The following is a 23,369-nucleotide window of genomic DNA, read 5'->3' as shown; positions in this document are numbered from 1 at the left end:
TGAGACCCTGTTTCAAAATAAAGAATAAAAAATTGGGCAGGGGGTGTAGCTCGGGGGTCAAATGTCTCTGGGTTCCATCTCCAGATCCGGAAAAAAAAAAAAAGAAAGAAAGAGGACTGGTGTGTAGCCTAGAGGTAAAGTGCCCCTGTACTGCAAGAAAAAAAGGATAAAATCATAGACAATGCCTTAATAAACTGGAGGAGGATGTGTGTGCATTCCTAGTTGAATAGAGCCAGGGAAAATCCTAGAGAAGACACCCATGAAATGAATGCCTGCCTTGTAGGCAGCAGAAGCCGCTTTCCCGGTGGGGGCATCTTCAGTTTGGTAAGCATGAAATTCAAATTTGCTAGAATACCAAGGTGGTTGGCTTTCTAGAAACAAATAAACATTTCAGTCACAGAAGACTCTTATAAACCCAGCTGGGCATGGTGGCTCATGCCTGTAATCCTAGTACTTGGGAGGCTGAAATAAGAGGATCACAGGTTCGAGGACAGCCTCAGCAAATAGTGAGATGCTGAGCTCAAAGGTGGAATGCCCCTCGGCTCCATCCTCAGTATCCCCATCCCTCCCCCCACCAAAAAAAAAAGCAGAATATAATTATTAAGCTAGTAGTGACTTTTCTTTCTCTAGAATTTGTAGACTAGTGACAGGGAAGGAAATTGGGAGTGTGCTGTGGGGGGATGACTATTTTGTGGGGACACTAGGAATTAAACCTGGATGGGTTACACCTCTGAGCTACACCCCTAGCCATATATATATATATATATATATATATATATATATATATATATATGTATGTATATATATATATAATTTTATTTTATTTTTTTGTTTTTTGTTTTTTTGGTGGTACTGGGGTACCTGATAGCCCTTCTACCTCCGGGCTACACTCTCAGACCTATTTTTACATTTTTATTTGGAAACAGGGTCTCCTAAGCCAGCGCGCGCGGCTGGCTTCGAACCTGCGCGATCCTCCTGTCTCTGCCTCCCAAGCGCGGGGATTACAAGTGTGCGCCACCATGCCCGGCTTTATTATTTTTTTATATTTATTTTTTGGTGGTACTGGGGGTGGAACCCAGAGGCTTTCTACCTCTGGGCTATACTCCCAGACCTTTTTTATATTTTATTTGGAAACAGGGTCTCACAAAGTTGCTGAAAGCCTAAGTAGTTGAGGCTGGCTTCGAACCCGTGTGATCCTCCTGTCTCAGCCTCCTAAGTGCGCCCTTTATATTTTTTTATTGGGAAGCAGGATCACACTAAATTGCTGAATTTATAAGTTGCCGAAGCTGGGCTTGAACCTATGATCCTCCTGCCACAGCTTCCCAAGTACTGGAATTACAGGCGTGTGCCACCACACCAGGCAAGAGCCTCACTATCAGTTAAGAGGCTTCCTTGTCTAAAGCTGTCTCCTCTGCCCTTGCTGCCTGTCTTCCTTCTCACTCTTGGTCCCGATTTATAATCTGATAGTTGATTCCAAGATGACACAATTCCTCATGAAATTCATGGCTAATATTTCTTTATGACAGGTATAATTTGCCTTAACTATATAGCAAAAATGTGGAGGATCTTCATTTTAGGCCAAAAATTTCTAAATTTTTCTCATCATAAGATTGATTTTAGGCCAGGCACAGTCGTACACACTTGTAATCCCAGTACTTCCGAGGCTGAGACAGGAAGATCACAAGTTTGAGGCCAGTCTCATCAACTTAGCAAGACCATGTTTTTCAAAATAAAAAAGAAAAAGAGCTGGGGGTGTGGCTTGGAGGCAGAATGTTCTTGGGCTTAATCTTCAGTTATTAAAAGGAAAAGAACAGCCGGGCGTGGTGGCACACACTTGTAATCCCAGCATTCGGGAGGCTGAGACTAAAGGATCACAGTTCGCCGGCAGCCTCCGCTACTTAGTGAGGCCCTCTGTAACTTAGTGAGACCCTGTTTCAAAATAAAGAATAAAAAACATAGGACTGGGGTGTAGCTCAGAGGTAGAATGCTCCTGGGTTCCATCCTCAGTACCACACACACACACAAAAATAATAATAATAAATGAAAGGAAGGAAGGAAGGGAGGGAGGGAAAAGAGTAATCTTGGGCCCTTACTTATAATATTGTCTAGAGTTCCTCCCCAAACACTCTTGGAATCATGGGTGCGCACAATGTGATGATGTTTTAGGAAACTAGCAGGTTTAGGCCATGCCACTCCGGACTAATCTCCCTGGGAATTAGATCACTGTCAACCTGCAGACTCTCCTAAGAACATCTCCATGTTTCATATGACTCCAGCATTTTCCCCTTTATGTTGGTGAGGGCCATCCAGAAAAAACAAAGCAATCCCAATGAGCCAGCCAAGAATAGAATATAACAGGAGGCCAGGGTCAGATCGGCCGGGACTTCCTGCTTCATTGTTTCATCTCAACCACCCAGTGGTACTGTTCTCTCTGGCCAAACATGTGCTCCCTATGAGCCCCATTCCATCCGGTGTGGACACTCCATAGACCCCACAGCTTTCTCTCTTGATCACGAGCTTGGCCCCATCCTCTGCCTCTGTCAGAACTGCTCTTCCCCAATAGCTGCTCCATATTTCTCACCTCCTTTCTTGGCCTATACCCATAATATTTGTCATAATTTGAGATTTGTTCTTTAAGTGCAAAAGGTTAGTGGTCTTTGGATCCTGAAGGAGGAAAGAGCAAATGATGCGATCCTCACAGTACTTCAGCCTTTAAATGAAACATAAATATAAAAATGAGAACACTTGGCCGGGCATGGTGGCGCACGCTTGTAATCCCAGAATTTGGGAGGCTGAGACCTGAGGATCGTGGTTTGCGAACAGCCTCAGCTACTTAGTGAGGCCCTCTGCAACTCATTGAGACTTGGTTTCAAAATAAAGAATGAAAAATAGGGCAGGGGGTGTAGCTCGGAGGTCCAAAGCCCCTGGGTTCCATCCCCAGACCTGTTAAAAAAAAAAAAAAAAAAAGATGCCCTGCCTCTCAATTTATTTCCTTAACTTTATGCTATATAAGTATGTCTTCACTGCAGCAGGGGGTTACTTCACACCATATCCCCTTCTACTGCCCAGCTTCAGGAAAGGCTGTTGCCTTCAAGGGAGGTCGGGGTAGACTCAGAGAAAGCCTCCTTAGTTCACTGCACACTTGTCCTATGTCCACGAATTAATTCCATACTATTGACTTATTTCCGAGGTTCATCCCTTCTTGCCCCATTGCTTCCTGACTCTCCTCAAGTATCTTCTCATCCATCTCTTGTATCCCTACTATTCTTTTTTATACCAGGAGTTGAACCCAGGGGCATTCTAGTTCCAAGCCACATCTTCAGACCTTTTTGTTTTTTATTTTGAAACCTCTCACTAGGTTGCCGAGAGTCTTACTGAGTTGCTAAGGTTATCCTTGAACCTGCAATCCTCCTGTCTCAGCCTCCCAACTACTGGATTGCAGGTGTGCCCCACCATACCCAATTTGAATTCCCTATTCACACATGAAATATAAAAAGTCAAATTCAGAAAGAGATAAAAAGACAGAGAGATAAGGCTTAGGTAGCTCAGTACTACTGGAAAAAGCTACTGCTGTTATTACTATGGTCCCAACTTAAGTTCAGCCTTCAAGGCTCCCTGTCAATTCTACAACTAAATTTCTCTAGTCACTTCATGCTTTTACTCTCCAAAATGGTTCCTGCACACCAGTTCCACTATTTCTAAAAATGTCCACTGTTTCGTTTCCTTGTTCTTAGTTGATGGTGTCACCTTGTGGTCAACAGACTGAGTCCCCAAAGGGTTCTACACCCTAATTTCTGAATCTATGAATACATGATAAAAGGGACTTGAAAGATGCAATTCAAGCTGAGTGTGGTTATGCATCATTAAAATCTCAGTACTTGAGAGGCTGAGACAGGAGGGTTGAAAGTTCAAGGCCAGCTTCAGCAATCTAGCAAAGTTCTAGCAAATTTTGTAAAACACTGTTTCAAAATAAAAAATAAAAAAGAGTAGGGGTATAGTTCAGAGATAGAATGTCTCCAGTATTCAATTTCCTCTCAAAAAGAAAAAAAAAAAAAGATAAAGACTATGGGCCTTCCAGGCCTGGTGGTGTACACCTGTGATCCCAATACTTGGGAGGCTGAGAGAAGGGGGGTTGTGGGTTTGAGGCCAGCCTCAGCAACTTACTGAGACCCTGTTTTGCAACAAATAAAATAGGACTGGGGATATAGCACAGAAGTAGAATGCCCGTGGTTCAATTCTAACAACACACACACACACACACACACACACACACACACACACACACTATGAGCCTTAAATAATGAGATTAAACTGGATTAGCTAGGCAAGCCAAATTTAATCACATGAGCTCTTAAAAGCAAAGAACATTCTCCAGTGGAGGCAGAGATGTGTCTAGACTCAGAAAGGTTCCAAGTGTGAGAAGAATTCAATACACTGTTCCTGGATCTGGACAAGGTGTTTCCGGGGACTAAGTGACCCCCAGCAGACAGCCAGCAAGGCATTAGGCCCGGGAAGTGAAGGGATCTGGATCCTGCTAATAACTTCAGTAAGTTTGGGAGCTTGCCAGAGCCTGCTGATGACCAACACCTTGATTTCAGCCTCCTGAACGTGGAGTTGAGAAGTCAGCGGAGTAGCCAATAGGACTGCTGACCTGCAGGACACTGAAGCAGTACATTTGTGTTGATTCAGGCTGGTACACTTATGATGATTTATTACAGCAGCAATAGAAACCTGATATACACCTCCTAACTAAAAGAACAATGAGGCTGGACAGTAAGTAGCACATGCCTGTAATCCTAGGTACTTGTGAGTCCAAGGCCAGACTCAATAATTTATCAAGACCCCCCCATCTCAAAATAAAAAATAAAAAAACTGGGGATGCAGTTCAGTGATAGAATGCCCTGGTTTAATCCCCAGTACCACAGAAGGAAGAAAAAAAAAGATAAAATGTCTAAAGAAATTTTTATTTTTTATTTTTTATGGTACTAGAGATTGAACCTGAGGGCATTCTACCTCTGGGCTACACCCGCAGCCCTACTTATTTATTTACTTATTTGCTTGTTCTATTTTTTTTTTAAAGAAGTTTATTAGAAAGATAGAAATACAGAAAATAGAAATACATCTCCATACCAGACTGGCATGGAGGGGTGACTCAAAACGAATACACCATTGCTTGTTCAATTTTGAAACGGAGTCTATTTTACTGATGCTGGCCTCGAACCTGCAATCTTTCTCTCAACCTCCCAAGTACCAGAATTACAGATGTGTGCTGTTGCACTGGGCTTAAAGAAACTTTTTGACTTTCTAACATCACTCTATAAACATCACTGTGCCCATTTTTTCCCCTTTGTACTGGAGGAGTTGGTCCTTCTGAACTCCTAGACTATTGCTTCCATCTGTGTTCTGGATACTATTTCTTCCACACTTCTCAGGAAAGTTGATTATCTATTACCTTCGCCATCATCTCATTTCCTCATCTCCTCCTCAGCATCCAATCCAAAAAAAGGCACTGGGTGGCCCTCTAATGCCTGCCATCTCCTTTCATGGTTGGTAATTCACACAGCTGTATTCATTTTATCACACCCTCTCCTCTAACCAGGATACAGCCAAACAAGGAGGCTCATAGTATGAAGCCCCAGTCTAAAAAAAATGTAAAAAATTAAAGCCTCATTCTAAATTTTATTGAAATATTTGTTTCACATTTACTCCATAAGAGGAGAGTTTTCCATTGTTGTTATTAGAAAAAAAAAGTACACTAAACCAGACATGGTGGTATACACCTATAATCCCAACTACATGGGAAGCTGAGGCATGAGGATTACATGTTCGAGGTTAGTTCCACAAAAAGATACACCTCCCAGTTCTGTTTTATTTATTATTTTGAAACAGGGTCTCATACATTGCCAAGGGCTTCTCTAAGTTACCCAGGCTGGCTTTGAACTTACAATACTCTTGTCTTAGCCTCCCAAGTACTGAGATTACAGGTGTGCCCCATCACATCCAGTTCTTTATATGTGTGTGTGTGTGTGTGTGTGTATGTGTGTATATATATATATATATATATATATATATATATATATTTTTTTTTGTGTGTGTGTGTGTGTGTGTGTGTGTGTGTGCTTATATCTATCATTTATTATTATTTTTTTGGTGGTACTGGGGTTGGAACCCAGAGGCTCTCTACCTCCAGGCTATATAGTCCCAGACCTATTTTATATTTTATTTGGAAACAGGGTCTCACTAAGTTGCCGAGAGCCTCACTAAGTAGCTGAGGCTGGCTTCGAACCTGTGCGATCCTCCTGTCTCAGCCTCCCAAGCGCAGGGATTACAAGCGTGTGCCACCACGCCCGGCAATATATCTACCATTTAATAATGGCAGTTTTCCAAGTCATAACCTATGGAGCTATGATCCTCCTCCTTTTCCTCCTCCTGCTCTTTCTCTTTCTTCCTTTCTTCCTTCTTCTTTTGGTACTGGGGATTGAGTCTAGGAGTGGTCTATCAGCCCTTTTTAATTTTTATTCTGAACCAGAGTCAAGTTAAGTTTCCCAAGGCCTCCCTAAATTGCTGAGGCTGGCTGGCTTTACATCTGCTCTCCTGCTGTCTCAACCTCCCAAGTATTGGAATTATAGGTGTGCACCACCCTGCTGGATTATTCTTTTAGAAACTGGCTGCAGAACACCCCTACATGGAGTGTCTTTACTCCTGGTCCTCTCTTGAAGGCGCTCCCTTGCCCGCTTATTTACTTGTTTACTCAATGATTACATGCTAGGCACTGTGCAGGACCCCAGGAAAATGATCAGTAATCCTGCAGCGAACATCCTCATGCAAGTCTAAAAAATAAACAAACAAACAAAAACTTTTCCTACTGCTGAGGCATGTTTAGAAGGTAAATTTGGTACTTCTCAGATAAACAACCACAGGCACCAAGTAGAAATGCAATAAAACTAGCTGCTTAAATAAATTACTTTTGGTATGTTCAGAGGAGTTATTACAAGAGGAGATAAGTACTATAAATATATATGTTTGTCTAACTCAATCAGTTTGTTTTATCAAATAAAAAAATCTGTAAAATTTGGTTTATAGTATACACTGGCTTAGAAAAAACAATGGCCAGAACAAACACTCTTACCTATCAGTCCTTTCCCTCCTTGGTGCATTCAGCGCTATTATTATTGTTGTGGTAGTAATGGTGGTGGTGGTGGTACTGGGGATTGAACTAGGGGCTTCTACCTCTGAGCTACACTCCTAGCCCTATTTTACATTCTTTATTTTGAAATGGGGTCTCACTAAGTTGCAAAGGGCCTCACTAAATAGCTGAGGCTGGCTGCAAACCTGCAATCCTCTTGTCTCAGCCTCTCAAGTACTGGGATTACAAGTGTGTGCTACCACACCCATCTAGCACTATTTTTGAAAGGTGACAAGTCACAGATTTATTAACCTTTGATACACTGTAAAAACAAGAGGTAGAGAAAAAATAGAAACCACTTCTTTCTTTAAGATGGGTTTCACTATTTTTCAAAACAGAAATTATGATGAATAATTTGCCTTTTCAAATGTTGACAATGAATAGTATGAAAAATCTTTGTCTAACTTACTCACAATTGCACTATTATATTTAGTTGATATATATTTAAGTAGTATAATCAAATGACTTAATTATTTATTTCACAATGTTTAAACTAAGGCACAATAGTAACCACAAATTCAACACTCTCCATCAAATAGCCTTCCATGCAGACAAAGGCCCAGGAAGGAGCTGCAGGATTTATTTCACACAACAGGACAGACAGGACTGTAGGTAGGCTTTTAAGTAGTTTGACTTCATCCATGTACATAGGCCCAAAAGTCCACATTATTTTTCTCAGATGTGTAGAAAATTTTATTTATCTATATCTCCATAATGTTCAAATACTGAGGTCATAAAGTAGGGAGTAGGTGGGCTACTTACCCAAACTTGCCTATTATGGCTACACATTTGAATCTACATCCTCCATGTTACCATGGATCAAGAGATCCAAGCTTTTGAATTGGTTGTGATTGCAGGCAAAAGCTATTGGGTCGAATTTCCACTTACTTTGACTGCATCCTAGCAAACCAATCCATTTGCTATTGCCTTCTGGGCAAAATGCCTGGGCTTTGTAAAACTGAAAACAAACTCCTTGTGGCAAAGGAAGAATAACCCCAAGAAAAACAAATTTCAATTGTTGGTGTCCTCTTTGAGGTTCTTACCTTTCTGTAGCTTTAAATTTGTATATTTTCCACAACAATGCTGTTGAGTCTTTGGTTAATTTCAGGAACAATTTCATTAGAGAGAAACTTCTGTATTGTGACACCTTACGTCTATCAGTTTGGGAACTTCCCTTGCGCGTTCTTTTCTGCTATCATCATGTCTAATAACCATAGACAAAGGGAGTTCGCAAAGATGATAGACACGCCAGACACTCTGCGATGCCGCTCATTTTTGTTGATTGTACGCAAGCCGGCAGGAACCAGTGCAAACCCTCAACGTGAGGACCTATGTGAAAGTAGAAATTAGCCTGAGACATTTCTGTGAATAAATTCAATAAAGAATTTTGCCAATTCCCTCCGAATACTTAAAACTCTTTGAGGTTGCCATTTTTATTTAAAAAAACTGCCCACCGGGTGCAAAAACACTAACTCCAAGGAAAAGCGGAGCCTTGGCTATTTTTAAGAAGGGCAACACCCGTCCTAAAAGCAAAAATGTCAGCCATGTGCTGTGGCACAAGCTTGAAATCCCAGCACCAAGATGACTGAGAGGGGAGGATCGCAGGTCAGAAGCTAGTGCTCAGTAAGTTAGCGAGACCCTGTTTCAAAATTTTAAAAGATGGAGGCCCGAAAAGCCGGAGTGGTGGCGCACGCTTGTAATCCCAGCATTCGGGAGGCTGAGACCTGAGGATCGCAGTTCGCGGACAGCCTCAGCGACTTAGTGAGGCCCTCTGCAACTCTGTGAGGCCCGGTTTCAAAATAAAGAATTAAAAAAAAAAAAATAGGGCAAGGGGATGTAGCTCGGAGATCCAATGCCCCGCGGTTCCATCCCAGACCCGCAAAAATAAATAAATGAATAAATAATGAAAGAATATATATAAAAATAGGGCAAGGGGGTGTAGCTCGGAGGTCGAATGCTCTGGGGTTCCATCCCCAGATCCGCAAAACCAAACACAATTTTGCAAACATTAAAGGGCTGGGTCTGGCCGAGAGCGCGGAGACGAGGAGAGCCCCGGGTTCGAGCCCTCCGCGAGCGCGAGGCCCTCGGAGAACCCCACCCGAGCGCGGAGGCGCGCGGAGGCCGCGTCCCCCGGCGTGCGCTGGGGTCGCGGTTTCTCCTTCCCGAGGAGCCAATCGCGCGGCGGGAGCGGCGGGCGGCCCGGCGCCGGCGGCTGCGGCGCGGACGGCGGCGCCTCGGGCCCCGCGACCCCCGGCGGAGGCCGGCCCGGGAGGCCCGGAGGCGGCGCGGCGGCGGCGTCCACACCCGACCCGCGGCGCGCCGGGGACGCCCACGCCGGCCCGCCCCCTCGCCGCCGCCTCCGCCCAGCCGAGCCCCGCGAAGCGCCCGCCGCCCTGCGCGCCGCGGTGCTCAGGTGCCGAGGAGCGGGCTGCGGACTGCGGGCGGCCGGAGCGGACGGTGAGACCCGGGTGTGCGCGGGCGCCGGCCGCGGCTGTTTACTCGGGGAGCCGTGCGCGCCCGCGGCTCCGGCGATCGCCGCGAGTTCGCGCGGAACGGCGCCCCGGGGAAGCTGGTGGGCTGAGATTTCGCTCGGGGGCTCTCCTGGCAAAGTTGTGGAGAGCGGGGAGCGCTGCGTCCCGGAAGTTAGACATGTCAGCGTGGATACCTGCGGGCCGGGCCCCCTCCGAGCCGCTCGAGGGCCGGCGGGTCGGTCGGTGGCCTAAGGGAGAAGCCTCCCGAGGCGGGGTGCGTGGAAGCCCCACAGCACCCCACCGCCACCCTTGAGAAAGCGCTGCGGAATTTCCTGGTTATCCTCCCTTTCCCTGGTCTGCTCATATTCTTGCTTCAAAATAGTTTTCTGGTGGAAGTACCTTTTTTTTTTTTTTTTAAGGAGTTAATATTTAATTTGGTTTCTTTAGTTTCATTTTTAAGTGAAGCTGGTTATACACCTGGAGTGAAAGCAGTGGCCCCCTGGAGGTTGCTGCCCCCTATTCATAGATTTGCTTTTCTCAGGACCTCCCTGAACCCCTGAGTAAGTATTTGGAAAAATCGGAAGCATTTGTGCAGGTGTTATTGGAAGCGTTTGTTCTTACAACAACAACGTTTAGGGCGCAGAGTAGAGAGGTTATGACATGGGAATCCAGGAGACTGGAGACTCTATTTAGGTGGCAATGTATTAGAGGTGTGTATGTGTGTGTGTGTGTGTGTGTGTGTGTGTGTGTGTGTGTGTGTGTAAGTTACTCACTCTTGGGTGTTTGTGGGACTTTATTTATTTACTGTGGTACTGAGGATTGAACCCTGGGGCATTCTACCTCTGAGCTACACCCCCAGACCTATTTAATTTTAACTGAAACATAATCTCACTAGGTTGATGAGAGTCACCACTTGCTGAGGCTATCCTGCTGATCCCTGCCTCAGCCTCCAAGTACTGAGATTATTAGCCTGTGCCACCACTCCTAGTTGTTTGTAGGACTTTAAACAAAACATAAGGAAAAATTAAAAACAATCCATTAAAATAATGAAATACAGGGATGCTTTTTTGAGGTGAGATACTTTTTTCTTTCCTCCCTTTCTCTCTTCTGTATGTGTTCTCTCTTCTGTGTGTGTTGGGGGATACTGGGGAGTGAACCCAGGAGTGTATTCTACCTCAGAGCTGCACTCCTACGGTCTCACTAAGTTGCTGAGAGCCTGGCTAAGTTGTTGAGGTTTGCCTCAAACCTCCAATTTTCCTGTCTCAGCCTCCCAAGTACTGGAACTACAGGTGTGAGCCGCCACACCCAGCTATATTTCTCTTTAAAGGAACAACTTCTAAAAATTTTGGAGTTTCAGATTAAAGTGTAGCTTACCTACCTTTGTGTTACTCTCTTATAGTATAATTGAAAACTGAACTACTAGTCTCAATTACTTATTCATTTATTTACTGAACATTTAGTTTAAAAAAATTACTATATACCCGCCATTTTTATAGATGTTAGCAACCTCAAGAGGGGGTTGACCCTGGTACTGCTCTAGAGACTTATACTCCAGTAGAAACTCCAGGCTTTTTTTTTTTTGTGTGTGTGTGTGTGGTACTAGAGGTGGAACCCAGGGGCTTTTCTACCTCCGGGATATACTCCCAGACCTGTTTTATATTTTCTTTGGAAACAGGGTCTCACTAAGTTGCTGAGAGCCTCACTACGTAGCTGAGGCTGGCTTCGAATCTGTGCGATCCTTCTGTCTCAGTCTCCCAAGTGCCACCACGCCCAGTAACTCCAGGCTTTGATTATGGAAAGAGAAAGTTCAAAAGGAAGAAGTGATTAAGCTGCCCTAGGCTGCCTTTCACTGATAATGGGCTATCTCACTGCCTTCTGATGGTTCTCAAATTGAGGCTCATCAATTCTTAAGAGGCTGAACAATTAAATTGTCTCTTGCTTTACCAAATGCAAGTTTTACATACAAATTTAGCTCTTGAGTTTAAATAATTTTAAATGTTTCAGAGCAAGTTTGTTTAAATAAGATCTAGCCGGGTGTGATGGCATACTCTTGTAATTCCAGCATTCGTTTCACTAAAATAAATAGCACTTCATTATTCTTTATTTTTATTTATGGATCTTGATCTAACTTTACTATTACTTTTTTAGAGTCAATGATTATATGAAATTACTAAGTTAAAGAGAATAACATGTTTTTTTCCAAATTGCCATTCCAAAACATTGACCCACTGACATTTCCATCAGGCAATGAAGGCTGAGACCTGAGGATCACAATTCGCTCCTCAGCTACTTAGGCCCTCTGCAACTTAGTGAGACTCTGCCTCAAAATAAAGAATAAATAATAGGGCAGGGGGATGTAGCTCGGAGGTGGAACGCCCCTGGGTTCCATCCCCAGACCCACAAAAAAATAAATAAAATCTAAAGGATCGATTTAACTCAATCAAGATTTATTTGATATAAACAAAGCACCATAGCAGATCTTTAAGAGGATCACCGCTGTCTGAACATCCCCACTTAACAATTTTCCTCATGTTATAAGTAATGTGTTGCTTATAGAAAATTTAAAAGTTTAGGTAAAATAAATCCATAGAATTCTACCATCCAGAAAACCACATAACATTGTATCTTCCCATTGTTTTTTTCACTCCCTTGCACAAATAACACAAAAAACTAACCTGTGCCAAGTTTACTATGGGCCACAACTGTTACATCTCCTGAGAGTCCTACCTCACTTCCTGAGGCAGGTGAGGCAGGTGCTCTTGTCCTTTACTGAGGGAAGCAGATTTGTGGAAATTAATGTTCCGGAAGTTGCACAATTCTACAAAACTGGGTTTGTTCTCTACTACTTTCTATCCCTCCCCCAGATATGAACATCTCTGTCACTAAAATACTCTAATGCTGCATCATTTTTAGTTTTCTATTATTTGACTGCATCTCAGTCAAACCTCTATTGTTAGTTTTTTTTTGTTTTCACTATGTTAAGCTTCATTAAACATCTTTCTACCTTTATATCTCAATTCTAAAATACTTTCTAGCTATAGTTATGATTACTTTAGTTATTTCACATTTTGAATAGTAAAATAAGGTTTTTTGTTTTTCTTAATTTTTTTCTCTTCATTTTTTATGCAGTATAAGGAATTGAACTCAAGAGTCTTCTGCCTGGCCCTTTATTTAATTTTACTTTGAGACAGGGTCTTGCTAAATTGCTCAACCTGGCCTCACATTTACAATCCTCCTGCCTCAGACTCCTAGGTAGCTGAGATTACAAGTGTGTACTACCACACTAGGCAATTTAGCTGCCTTTAAAAAATACTCAAAATTACAGAATGTTCTCCTTTTTATTTTATTTAGTTTTATTATTTTAAAAAATGTGTGCCTGAGGATGAAACTCAGGGCTGTGCACATGCTGAGCACACACTTTATCACTCAGGTAGTCCCCAGTCCCTCTCCTTTTTAATTTAAAATGTAAGGATTTTAACTTTAGTGTTCCTTTAGAATGTCTCCTAAGATTTCTGCAAGAGGATCAGCCTTTTCTGCAGAGCAGCACAGTGGGGTAGTGGTTTGTTATGCAAGGGATTATCTGATGAAAAGGGAACATAGGAGCTTTCTTAAAGTACTGTTTGTGTTTCCGTTATTAGCCATGGAGCTAAATTTATTTTGTAAGGAAATACAAAAGAGTGGAGCAGTACTAATTTTGCCAGACAGCTCTCAGAGAGGAATTGTATCTTCACAGTTTGCTTCCTCAGTACCAGTAAGATAATGTTAAATATTTTCAGATATTTCATTTAGCACATTTATCACTAGATTAAGAATAAATCACATCAATTTTAAATAGGTCACTTCTTTAGAATTCTTGTGCATTTGTTATTTGATCTCTTGAAAAGCATACAATAAACAAAGATAATCAAAATGAAGATAAATTTTAAAAAAAGTAAAGATAAATTTCACTTTAAGTATAAAGGACTTTATTTAAAAATTCTCAAGTTTTATAGTAATGTCACATTTTTTGCACTCTGAGTTAAAATTTTAATTTTGCCTTGGTTTAAAAGTCTCCCTTCCTTCCTTCCTTTCTTGGATTGTACCCAGGAACATTCTACCTCCAGGCAATACCTCCAGCCCTTTTTATTTTTTTTATTTTGAAACAGCATCTTGCTAAGTTGCTTATGTTGGTCTTGAACTTGCTATCCTCCTGTCTCAACCTTCTAAGTACTGATATTACAGGCATGCACCACCATGCCTGGCTATAATCCCATTTTTATGCTATTAGTTTATCTTATGATTTTGATAAAGCATGTTGGAATATGAACAGTGTTAAATTTAGCTTCTTTGTGCAGATACCCAGATCAGTTCAATGAATGAATGAATGAATGAATGTTTTGTTGTAGTACTGGGGATTGAACCCAGGGGCATTCTACCTCTAAGTTACACCCTCAGCCCCTTTTGCTTTTTACTTTGAAACAGGGTTTCACTAAGTTTCTGAGGCCAGCAAAGAATCTGTGATTCTTTTCTCTTAGCCTCATCATGTACTGTGTCATCATGCCCAGCTTAATTTATTAATTTCTAACAACTTGTTTAAAACAAAATTTGAAAAAGGCTAATAGAATTAAAGTATAAATGGAATAATGTTAGTTTGCCCTGTTGCTAACCTTTATATCATTTGATTTGCTCATAACAACGTGAAATTCAACCTTATAGTTTACTGTTTCTTACAGATTTTAGTTAAATTGATAGTATTACTTAAAACTTTCCAACCAAGATTATGCACATTTCTTTTTTTTCCAAAGAAGCATTAATTAGAATGAATGTTTGTCTGCTGGGCGTGGCGGTACATGCTTGTAATCCCCGTGCTTGGAATGTAGAGACAGGAGGATCATGGCAGGTTTGAAGCCAGCCTCTCTGGCTTAAGAGACCCTGTTTTCAAATATAAAAAATAGGTCTGGGTGTGTAGCCGGGAGGTAGAAGAGTTTCATCCCCAGTACCACCAAAAAAAAAAAAAAAAAAAATAGAATGAATGTTTGTCCTCTGTGTACAATCTTTTCTTGTACTATACCCCTGTGTATGTGCTTTTTTTTTGGGGGGGGGTGTGGAACTCAGGGACATTCTGCCTTCGAGCTACACCCCCAACCCTATTTCTTATTCTTTATTTTGAGACAGGGTCTCACTGAGTTGCAGAGGGCCTCACTAAGTAGCTGAGGCTGGCCACGAACCGTGGATCCTCCTGTCTCAGCCTCCCAAATGCTGGGATTACAAGCGTGTGCCACCACACTTGGCTTGTATTTTTTTTTAAGTAAAAAGCTGTATCCTCAAATTGTTAAAGAAAGGAAAATGAAAGGCAACAAATTTAAGACCAGAGAGGCAGTCAGCTGCTGAAAAGTCCAGGCTCCTGGGAGACTCATGAGGGCCATTCAGGTAAAAGCCACTTGTCAGCTGGTGGTGCTGTGCTGATGTTTCTTTACAGTGGTACGTTTCAGCTCTGGCAGAGCTCCTGGATGTCAGGGCCAGCCTCAGGCAAAGCTAAGAAGGAGCTAAAATACCTGCTGTAGGCGTGCTCAATTCCAAGTTTACTTGGCCTTTCTTCCTTCACCAAGAAGTTGCTCAATGAGTATCTGTCTAATTGCTCTCCAGTCTAAACCCTGGGACTAGAGGCATCATGTTTGTGGGAAATTGGGGAATGAGTGTCTGGCACTGGAATTTAATTATTTATTTTCATTAAGTTGATTAGAAATATAAAATATATGCTAGGAATTAAACTTGAGAAAAACACTTTCCCACCATTGGAAGGGATTGGTGGGCTAGCTAGAGGTGGGAGAAGAACATAGTACAGCTGTAGACAGAAGATGGGAATGTTCCAGAGGCACCTCACATAGGTCTGCTGGAATCCGCCATGGAACTGCCGTCCTGCTGTGTGATCCTGGAGGGCCAGGCCTGGTGAGGGGAGGATGTGTCCAGAGCCCCTCTGGCTGCTCTGCCAGAGACACATCCTAGAATGTCACTCCTTCCCAGACACACACACTCCTAGGCTGGGTAAGGATTCTTTTCCTTGCTGTGGATCACTTTAATTAGGCAGGCCTAACACCTTGAAATAATGTGAAAGGAAGAGTTTATTTAGGGAAGAGGGTCAAAGACAGAATAAGTGGTTTTAGAGATCAGGGTGCTGCAGCATGGTCCATTTACATAACAGCGGGTCTATGAAGAGAAGTGGGGCCCTTTCAGGTTAGTTGATAATGTTGATGCTAAGAGATCAAACAGTTGTGTTGAGCTGGGCATGGTGGGTGGTGCATGCTTATAAAAACAGTACTTGGGAGGCTGAGCCAGGAGGATTGCAGGTTTGAGACTAGTCTTGACAACAAGACCATTGCTAACTTTGCAGGTATGTCAGGCTTGGGGGACATGCTTTTTTATTTTTTTTTATTTTTGTAGTACTGGTGGTGGAACCTAGGGGCTTTTCTAATTCCAGGCTATACTCCCAGACCTATTTTATACTTTATTTGGAAACAGGGTCTCACTAAGTTGCTGAGAGCCTCACGAAGTAGCTTAGGCTGGCTTTGAATCTGTGCAATCCTCCTGTCTCAGCCTTCCAAGTGCTAGGATTACAAGTGTTTACCACCATGCCTGGCCAGGGGAGGCATGCATTTTGATATAGGGTTGCATACATACAGTCTCCTGGTTCTCTGGTATATGCTACCTCAAGGTCATAAATTAATGCCCAAGGTTGAACCCTGACAGGTTTAGTCAGACAGATTTGGACTTGGGTCCCATCAAGGGTCACTGATGATCTTGAGCAACTCCCATAGATGACCCTCAGCTTTCTGGATGTAAGATGGTAATAAAATAATATTTTCCTCCTAGGGTGACCATATGAATTATATGACTTTTTTTTTTTTTTTTTTTTTTTTTGGTGGTACTGGGGGTGGAACCCAGAGGCTTTTCTACCTCCGGGCTATACTCCCAAACCAATTTATACTTTATTTGGAAACAGGGTGTCACTAAGTTGCTGACAGCCTCACTCAGTAGCTGAGGCTGGCTTTGAACTTGTGCGATCCTCCTGTCTCAGCCTCCAAAGCGCTGGGATTACAAGCGTGCGCCGCCATGCCTGGCTGAATTATATGACTTTATGTGGGTAAAACGTGCCAGATTTGGTGGCTCACACCTAAAATTCTGGTACTTGGGAGGCTGATCTGAAGCATCACAGGTTCAAGACCAGCCTCAGTAACTTTGCAAAATTCTGTTTCAAAATAAAATAATAAAATAGGGCTGGAAAGCCAGGAGTGGTGGCTCATGCTTATAATCTCAGCATTTGGGAGGCTGAGACCAGAGACTCGTGATTCGAGGATAGCCTCAGCTACTTAGTGAGGCTCTCAGCAACTTAGTGAGACCCTGTTTCAAATGAAAAAGAATAAAAAATAGGGCTGGGGGTGTAGCTCGGAGGTAGAATGCCCCTGGGTTCCATCCGTAGTACCACGAGAGAGAGAGAGAGAGAGAGAGAGAGAGAGAGAGAGAGAGAGAGAGATATGCTTGGCTCATGGTAAGTATTCATTGGCTCATTGTAAATGTTCAGTGGCTCAGATATGGTTTTTTTTATGTAAGCTGTACTTTTAACACAAAGACTTCAATTCTGTTGCCTCAAAAATCAGATATTTCAGGCCAGGTGTGGTGGCACATGCTTGTAATCCCAGCATTTGGGAGGTTGAGACAGGAGGATCACGGTTTGCAGACCACCTCAGCTACTTAGGGCCTCTGCAACCTAGTGAGACCCTGTTTCAAAACAAAGAATAAAAAATAGGGTAGGGGATATAGCTAGGAGGTAGAATGTCCCTGGGTTCCATCTCTAGACCTAAAAAAAAAAATCAGATATTTCTCATTAAGGTTGTTTCCTTTTGCAATAGTTGTTGATATTTACCTATTATTTATTTATTCTATTGGGAATTGAACCCAGGGGCATTGCACTCCTAGCCTTTTTTTTTTTTTTTTTTTTTTTTTTTTTTTTGTGGTATTGGGAATTGAACCCAGAGGAATTCTACTGCCAAGCTATACCCCTAGCCCTAGTTTATATTTTATTTTAAAACAGTCTCACTAGGTTTCTTTTTTGAAACAGAGTTTCACTAAGTTGCGGAGGGCCTCAGTAAGTAGCTGAGGCTGTTCACGAACCAAACCTCGATCCTCCAGTCTCAGCCTCCCGAATGCTGGGATTACAACTGTGCTCACCATGCCTGGCTGAGTCTCACTAGGTTTCTGAGAGACTTTTTACATTGCTGAGGCTGGCCTTGAACCTGTGATTCTCCTGGCTCAGCCTCCCAAGAGGGCTAACAGACGTGTTCCACCATGCCCAGCTTTTATTTTTTATTTTGAAACAGGGTATCAACAAATTGCTGAGGTTCTCTGTAAGTTGTCAGGTCTGGCCTTAAACCAGGTGTATGCCACCATACCCGGTGTGTCTTTCATAATGGAACACCCATGTGTAATATAATATCCAGCACACCTGCCTATGCTGGCAGGGTCTGGGTCTTTTCTACCTGTGCCCTTTTCTTTGGGGTTAAAATTAAATTATTAAAGTTGGGTGCACACTGCCACTGATTTCAAGAACTTTCATAAGAAGTTTGTAACATCAGCCATGAATACTGAAGACACTGGGAGTGCAGTCACAGTATGCCTGTCCTTTCCACAGATGCTGGGAGTGTTAGTTAGCACAAGTGGTACTGTCCCTCACAGAACGCAGCCTTCTGGGGAGTATTGTACCATGGACACTACTGTCCCAGAAAATGCTGGGGCCATTAAGAATCACAAACCCTACTGTCCTCACCGAGGCTGTGCATCTTTCTTTAGAAGGCCCTAAGTTGATGACTTAACACAGCTGCTACTGTCTTCTGAGGTTCGCATTTGCTCAGTGAGTTTTAAAACCATGTAGTTATTACTACCCCAGTGGTTGCCACCAAATGTAAATGGCAACAGAGGCCATTATTTTTGTTAGTGTTATAGACCTCTTCTGGAAGAAGGTCGTCAAATATGTTTACATCTCTATAAAATATATCCTTGATGATGGATTAATTAGGGCTGGGATGTGTACTCTCTTGGAATAGAGTTTGATTGGAAAGTTATAAGAAACAAGCAGGAACATTTAAAGTTTTCTAACAAGCCAGGCATGATGACTTACATACACCTGTAATCCTAGTGTTTTTTTTTGTTTAGTTTAGTTTAGTGTTCTTTTGTTTTTTGGTGGTACTGGGGTTCTTGGAAGCCCTTCTATGTCCGGGCTACACTCCCAGACCTATTTTATATTTTTTTATTTGGAAACAGGGTCTCTTAAGCCAGCAAGGCTGGCTCTGAACCAGTGCGATCCTCCTGTCTCCGCGATCCTCCTGTCTCTGCCTCCCAAGCTCAGGGATTACAAGTGTGTGCCACCATGCCCGGCGAATCCTAGTGTTTGAGAGGCTAAGACAAGAAAGAATCACAGGTTTGAGACCAGCCTCAGCAAGTTAGGGAGATTCTATTTTAAATAAAAAATAAAAAGGGTTAGGGACATAGCATAGAGGTAGAGTGTCCTTGGGTTCAATTGTTCAATCCCTAGTACCACATATACATACAAATTTACTTAACAAATACTTAATGTTCCCTAGGTGAGAGAGTTCTGAGAACTTAGAACTATTACTCATTTACTCTTAAAACACTAAGGCCTATTTTTTTTTTTTTTTTTTTTTGCAGTGCTGAGGATTGAACCCAAGGTTGCTCTACCACTGAGCTACATCCCCGCCCTTTTTAAAAAATCTCTTATTAGAGGTAGAGTCTCCCTAAGTTGCCCAGGCTAGCCTCAAACTTGTGATCTTCCTGCCTCAGCCTCCTGGGTTGCTGGGATTACAGGCATGTGACCACCCCTGCTAAGGCCGATATTCTTACTCCCATTTCAAGGAGCCCTATTTGAGACACAGAGGAAACTAAGTCACTTGGCAAAGGTCACACAGAATTAGATTTTGCATACAGGGAAGCAGTCAGGCTGTGGCGCCTGACCTCTGCCCTGCTGATGGAGACTCTAGCAAGTACCTTGCAGTTTGGTTCTCATTTTATCAAAGGAATAATTGCACCTGTCTAAATATGTTATCAAGTTCTTATGGTTTACCACGTGGGGGATTATAGCTAGATCACATATTGAGTGTTATCGAGAGACCTTGATGTTTAATTTTCGGTAAGATATTTTCAAGCGTGTCTCTTGAAGCGTCTATGTGCTTCCCAGCCCTGATGCTGATCCCAGGAGCAAAAGGCTACCTCTCCTACTCCCCAGGTGGGCACACACAGCTCAACAAGAAAGGCAGCAATCTCAGGCCTGCTATTTGACAGGATTTTGACGTTGTTTATAGTGTTAGGATTTTCACCTATTATAAATTAAAATAGCTAGAAAATCTTATTAGAAGAGTAGCTTGTAACAAGGTTTCTTCTGCTGTTTTAATTACTGGTGCAAATCATGGTAGCAGAATAATAGCCCCCCAAATAATAGTTCACATCCTGATCCCAGAACTTGTGAGTCAGTCATGTTAGATTACAATGAGGATTTGAGGTGGCTGAGCAGCTGACCTTGACATTAAATTTTTCCTGGTCTACCTGAACAGTCCCAATGTAATCACATGGATCCGTGTAAGTAGAATCAAGAGCAAACAGAACAAGAGATTGGCATCCATAGAAAAACTTCAGCAAGCCAGGCATGGTGGCCCACTCTTATAATCCCAGTGTTTGGGAGGCTGAGACAGGAGAATGGCAGGTGTCAGGCCTTTCTCAGCAACTTAGCAAGTCCCTCAGTAGCCTAGAGAGACCCTCTTTCAAAATAAAAAATAAAAAAGCCTGGGAGTATAACTCAGAGGTAGAATGCCCTTGGTAGATGTTCTTTGTTGTATCTTTCATTCAGAGCCTAGTACCAAAAAACCCCCAAAACAGTAATAAGCAATTTTTGTAAAAAACTTGATATGGGGGAAAATCTTGGTTAGCTCTCAGAAATGTACTGAGCCCTGGCTGGAGGTACAGTGCCCTCATAGGACTCTCTGACTCATTTTCATGCATTTTGTCCTCATTAAGCAGCTTTTGGTTAATGGTTGCTCCTCTCTGCTGATATCCCTTGTGTTAGATTTATATCACTATAATTAAATACCCAAGATCATCTACTTATAAAGAGAAAAAGGTTATTTTGGCCCACAGTTTCAGAGGTTTCAGTCCAGGGCCAGTTGGCCCTGTTGCCTTGTAGGAGCGTGGGGTGAAACCAATCTTTCGCCTCATGGCCAGGAAGCAAAGATAGAAGGAGTCCAGGGTCCCACAGTCCCCTTTAAAGGCACACCCCCATTGACCTACTGCTCCCCAGGTGATAGCACCCAGGCTTTTGGGGAACAAACAGCAACAAGCCATAGCATCTTCAGAGCAGAACTAGCATGAACTTGTGCAAGGGGCCAAGAAATCAAATAATTAACCTTCACAAGTACCAAAAATGTATCTTTTCTGTCTCCCAGCTGTCATTGAGAAATTAATAGGTTGATGTTATCTGTTGTAACTTTCCTTAAAATGAACCACAGCTCCAGAGCGCAGCAGTTTCCCCTGGCTGAGCTGATGAAACACTTCCTGAGCTTGCAAAGGCCAGAGACTGTATCAGTGTGCTGACCTGCTCCCAGGAGGTTACCCTCCCTGAGAGCCCAGTGCAGTCCTGGTAATAAAACAGGAGCAGCCCACAGTAGCTACATATGTAAGTTTTCCAATAGCCATATTACAAAAAGTAGGCAGGCATAGTGAACCATGCCTATAATCCTAGTACTTGGGAGACTGAAACAGGAAGATCACAGGGTTGAGATCATTGTGCAGTAAACTACCCAAACAAACAAACAAAAAGAAAACAACAAAAACAAATTAAAAAAAAATCTGGGCATGCTAGGTGTGGTGGCACACGCTTGTAATCCCAGCATTTGAGAGGCTGATACAGGAGGATCATGGTTTGAGGACAGCCTCAGCTACTACTTAGGCCCTTTGCAACTCAGTGAGACCCTGTTTCAAAATAAAGAGTAAAAAATAGGGTTGGGGGTATAGCTCGGAGGTAGAACGCCCCTGGGTTCCATCCCTAGTACCGCAAAATAAATACATACATACATACATAAATACATACATACATAAATAAGCTGAGCATGGGCATGATGGCATAGTTTATAATCCAAATTATTAAGAGGCTAAAACAGAATTGCAGGTTCAAGGATAACCATAGTGACATAGCAAGACTCTCAACAACCTAGAAGACCCTGTTTCAGAAACAAAAACATTGCAAAAAGGATGGAGGTGTAGCTCAGCGGTAGAATGCCCTTGGGTTCAATCCCTAGTACCACCAAAAAATAAAATAAAAAAATAAAAAAGGGCTGGGGATATACTTGAGTGATAGAATACTTCCCTGGTATGTGTGAGCCCCTGAGTTCCATCCCTGGGGCTTAAAGAAGAGACAGGTGGGGGGAGGAGAGGGAGGAAGGGAACTATCTCTGGTGCCTTTTGCTACTGTGGTTGAACTAGCCAAAGGTACACTGAAAGGTTTCTCTGAGGTTATCTATAGCTTGGATATTTGAATTTCAATGTCGGATGTGCCTCAGCCTATAAGCAAAAACCTTAAATTATAAGATTGATATGTCTAGGAAAGATGGCTGTTCCTATGACTGCATCTAGCCAGGGCTCATAGCCATTTAACTCTCTTTGTTTGTTTGTTTTGGTGGTACTGGGGATTGAACCCTGGAGCATTCTACTTCCAATCTACACACCCATTTCTCTTTTACTTTTTATTTTGAAACAGGGTCTTGTTTAGTTAGCACATGCTGTCCTCAAACCTGGGATCCTCCTGTCGCAGTCTCCTAAGTGCTGGCCCTGCAGGTGTGTGCCACCACGCTCGGCCCTTAACTCCTGTCTCATCACCTTACCAAGCTCTGCCGGTCATCCACCCCGTTTAACACCACCTTTGCCCTATCATTGCCCTGTTTATGTGTGTAATGTTGTTTACTAAGTTGTGCTCTTGTTCAGTTGCTTATTATGACAATTTGAGAAGCAAGGCTGCCATAAAATCTGGATCAGGGAAATCATTACTTCATATCAAATATCAGCCTGCCTGGAACAGAAACAATCAGAATGTGAGAACACACAGACACAATAGAGCGATGGAGAGGGGGGAGGGTGTGAGGGAGAAGATGAGGAGCAAGTGCGATTAATTCTGTGGGGCAGAGGGTTGGAGTGGGGAATAACTATGTGCAGAGGGAGGAATTCAGAGCAGAAAATTGCCCCAGCTGCTGGGCAAGTAACAGGTACTCACCAGGTTCTTAGGATGGGCTGTCTGGGATTCCATAAAGCACTGAGTGTATCAGAGACACAGTGACACAAATGGCTGAGATGTCGCCTTCCTCAGCTCCTTTCAGCGTGGATGCAGTCCATGGTCTCCTGGGAACTGGACGTTATTTCTGCCTCTAGGGATTCTGCAGTGAGCAAGTCAAGGTTTCTACTCTAATGGAGGTTGTCTGAGTGTATGTGGTAAAAGAGGAAAAGGCACTAAGAAATGGAAATTGCCAAGAAAGCAAGTAAAACTGTTAAGAAAGTAAGTTTAGACTTGGATTGTTTTTTTTTTTTTTTTTTTTTGGCGGATCTGGGGATGGAACCCCCCAAGGGCATTCGACCTCCGAGCTATACCCCCCCTGCCCTGTTTTTTTATTCTTTATTTTGAAACT

The sequence above is a fragment of the Muscardinus avellanarius genome, assembly GCF_963383645.1.
Source record: "Muscardinus avellanarius genome assembly, chromosome: 6".
Classification (NCBI taxonomy): Eukaryota; Metazoa; Chordata; class Mammalia; order Rodentia; family Gliridae; genus Muscardinus; species Muscardinus avellanarius.
The sequence above is the reverse complement of the archived record's forward strand: the minus strand, read 5'-3'. Positions refer to the sequence as shown.